The sequence below is a fragment of the Hordeum vulgare genome, chromosome 1H, assembly GCF_904849725.1.
Source record: "Hordeum vulgare subsp. vulgare chromosome 1H, MorexV3_pseudomolecules_assembly, whole genome shotgun sequence".
Lineage (NCBI taxonomy): Eukaryota > Viridiplantae > Streptophyta > Magnoliopsida > Poales > Poaceae > Hordeum > Hordeum vulgare.
In genome coordinates, this window is record NC_058518.1 from 73,443,749 (window position 1) to 73,447,650 (window position 3,902).

Sequence of the window (3,902 nt, forward strand, 5' to 3'; positions counted from 1 at the left end):
CGACCATTCAGTGACCAATATTGAAGGTCAAAAGTTGACATATTTCTTGTGGTGGCCCTTGATAGGTTATTCTATTTTAGGATATATTTTCGTAGTGTCAAGGGGGGCTCTCAAGTGAGTAGCTTGATTGTATTGTTCGTTGATAGCTCAAAGCATTTGCATCCTTGCATCATATTTCTTGGTTCTTGTTGGTGGTTCTCTTGTGAGTTGTAGAGATTATGTTTATCTTTATGACAAGCTCAAGTTCATAAAAACAGAGTTCATGTGCATCTTCTATGATGTTTTCAATGTTAGAATTTTTGCCGGTTCTTCATTCATAGAGGTTTCACATCTATATATCATTGGCATTTTTCTTACTACCTCTTCTTGCTATAACCATTCATTGTTTGTATAATACTTGTTGTTTGCTATCAAACAAGCTTGAGTTTGCTCACTTCGGAGCTCGTATGCGAAAGTTATGGCTCTTTTTGTGTTACCTATTTTTCACCGAGAGGTTGTACCGCCCCTAACAGAGGTTGTACCGCTCGACCGGTACAACTGGTGTTTGGAGTGGTTGTACTGCTCAAGAATTGGTCTGGAGGTTGTACTGGCCATGTGCCGCACTACCACAGGACTAGGTTCTGTTTTGGTGCGGTTCTTGGGCAGTTGTACCGCTATATTATGTAGCACAGTTGTACCGCCCGCATCACCGATTGTACCGCCCTTGTTTTATTCTACACATAACGGGCAGATTTGTGGGGACCTATTTAAGGGGGGTCTTCTTCACCAATGGTTTCCCTCAGTTTTGAGCTCGTATTTTCCCCCCATTTTGACCTTCTTAAAGCTTGCTAACTCTCAATCCCTTCAATGATTTTTGCTCTTTTTTGAGGGGAAAGAGAGAGGATATCTAGATCCACATTTCCACCAATCAGTTTCTCCTCTATGTGAGGGGAACCCCCTTGGATCTAATTCTTGGAGTTCTTGGTGTTCTTCTTCGTTCTTCCTCTCGTTTTCGTCCATAGCATTAGTTGTTGTGGAGGGGATTTGAGAGAGAAGGACTTGGGCACTCCGTGTGCCCTTGCCATTGCATTTGGTGCATAAGTTTGAGTTCTCCATGGTGATACGTGGAAGTGAAGTTTGAGAAGCTTATTACCCTTGGATTCTTGGTACCCTAGAGATTTTTCTTCGTGGATGCTTTGACGTCCTAGAAGCTTGGTGGTACCTTGGAGCTCAATCATCGTGGTGTAAAGCTCCAGGCAAGCATCGGGGTCTCCAATTAGGTTGTGGAGATTTCCCCGAGCATTTGAGATTACCTCTAAGCCATATTCCATTGTGGTGAAGCTTCGTGGTGTTGTTGGGAGCCTCCAATTAAGTTGTGGGGATTTTCTCAACCTTATTTGTACGGATTCGATGACCGTCTTTAAGGGTCCCTTACTGAAATCACGACATCTTGCATTGTGCAAGGGGCGTGAGGAGATTACGGTGGCCTTAGTGGCATCTTCGGGAGCATTGTGCCTCCACACCACTCCAAACGGAGATTAGCATCCGCAAGGGTGTGAACTTCGGGATACATCATCGTATATGTGTGCCTCGGTTATCTCTTACCCGAGCCTTTTACTTATGCACTTTACTTTGTGATAGCCATATTGTTTCTTGTTATATATCTTGCTATTAATTAGTTGTTTATCTTGCTTAGCATAAGTTGTTGGTGCACATAGGTGAGCCTAGTTGTTTTAGGTTTTGTGCTTGACTAATTAAATGTTAGTTTTATTCCGCATTTGTTCAAGCCTAAACCGAAATTATTTTGAAGCGCCTATTCACCCCCCTAGGCGACATCACGTCCTTTCAACTACATAACTTACAGTGCTTGTTGTTATAAGACAGAGCTTTTTCCAAGTGTTCTCAGGACCTACGTTTTTTTCATGTGTTTTTTTGTTTTTTTTTGTTTGTAGAGGTGACTGTGGGATATTCGCATTGATGAACGCACTATTATGGAATGGGGACATGGCTCCCAGACTATGGACAAGATGACATATCGAACATAAGGAAGCTCATAACATTCTCGATGATAAAGTGCAACCTCAGCAAGGTTATCTGGCAGGAGATCCTCAAACTAGTTAAGAAATGAATAAGAACTAGGTACACAAATGATAAGCGTCCATCTACAAGTGTCCACTTTTTTATGAATTCAAAGTAACTAAACACATAAAATTAAAACAAGATCCTTCAAAACATCCCACCGCTTGCTTTGTTTTGCGCACATAAAACTAAAATTGTTAGTTGCTTGAATTTTCTCTATCATCTGCTAAAAAACAAGCTAATAGTTGCTTCCTTTTTAATAGTCACTGATGTTTTCCCATTCATTCTAGTTTGCTAGTCCACGGGTCCTTTTCTTCATTTGTGTCAGCCGTCATAGCAATTTCCCCCGAACACTTTGTAGCGTTGTGTTCAATTGAATCACAAATGGTACACTGGTTCTTTTTTGGGGGTGTAGCTCTAGAGTGGATTCAAAGCGCCTCGTGCAGGTGCCTCCTTTTGTGACTAACGTGGGTGGGTCCATAGGGGCAGGGGCAGGAGGTTGGCCTGAACCACTCACGGTTTTAGGATTTGATGCCTCCCTATACTGGGCCGCTTCTCGTGCTGCTTTCAGCTTCTTCCTCTTTAGATTGTTCTGTTTAGTAACCTCAACGCCTGCTACTTTCATGTCCCTTGCAACTACAACAAATGTCTCATCACTTGTCGTTGCCTTCTAGGCTAGCTTTGCAAAATCCATTCTCATGTTCACTTGGCGCACTTGGTTCTTCGACTCAGCGGGCAAGTCCGGTGGAGGGCCTTCGTTATTCGGCGGATGCGCACTTGGGATCCCATCCTGCGTCCTGCGGCGCAAGTGTAGTGTGCATGTATCTCATCAATGCCAGGTGGGTGAAAATCTTCAAGACATGGCAACAAAGTAGGTCGTCCCTATGCCACTTGCAACAATCACAATTGTAGATGGTTGCTTCTGGTCTCACTGTGACTAGATACTTCCTTACACTATACATTGGAACGACTTCTGTGTTGGGCACAAGGTCATAGAAATTGACTCCAAGGGGAGCACGTTGTACTGACCAATCATCTCAAACTCAATCCTGAATTTAACATAGATGTACCTAGTGTACGTCTTGTAGGCATGCCTCTCAACACGAAAACATGACCACCTTTGTGTGTCCAAATGTTCAGTCTGGTAGTCATTCCCACACTCGCTCACAAGTATGTGCACCTGAATCTTCTCGTATTGCTTGACAAAGTTGAGGATCGACTTGTGTGGGTTCACATAGCGCTTCAAGACATCGTTGAAGCCTTTGCTGCGTTGCGTCGACTGAAGGAACATGAAGAACATGTACTTGAAGTAGCAAGGCACCAATGTAGCCCGGTATTCATAGAGTTTCTCAAAGTGGCCATGCATAAGCCCCTCATACTTCAGTTGTAGTGCAACCCACTTTCTTTCAAACTCAGCTGAGGTGGAGCTGAAATTAATACATTCATTGAAGTCTTTGACCAAATCTGGGTTCCTAGACAACACAAAGCCAAGCTTCTCTTGCGCCTTCTTCATGATATGCCAACGACAATAATGGTGAATTGTTGTCGGGAACTTTCTCTTGATTGCTTGTGCCATCACAACATCTTGGTTCGTGCTGATGTTGTCCGGAGCCAACCCATCCATTGCCTCCAGAAAAGTGTCAAACGGCTAGTCATATCAACTGCCCATGCCTGTTGATGCCAATGAAGGGGGCAAATGGCATATTGTACATGTTTGTAAGATAACTGGCATCAAATGAGACACAATCATGATAAGCATCCGCGTAAGCTTTCCGTGTCACACCATCCACCCAAAACAAGTTCTTTGTCTTGCCTTCCGCGTCCGTCTTGCATTTGAAGAAGAA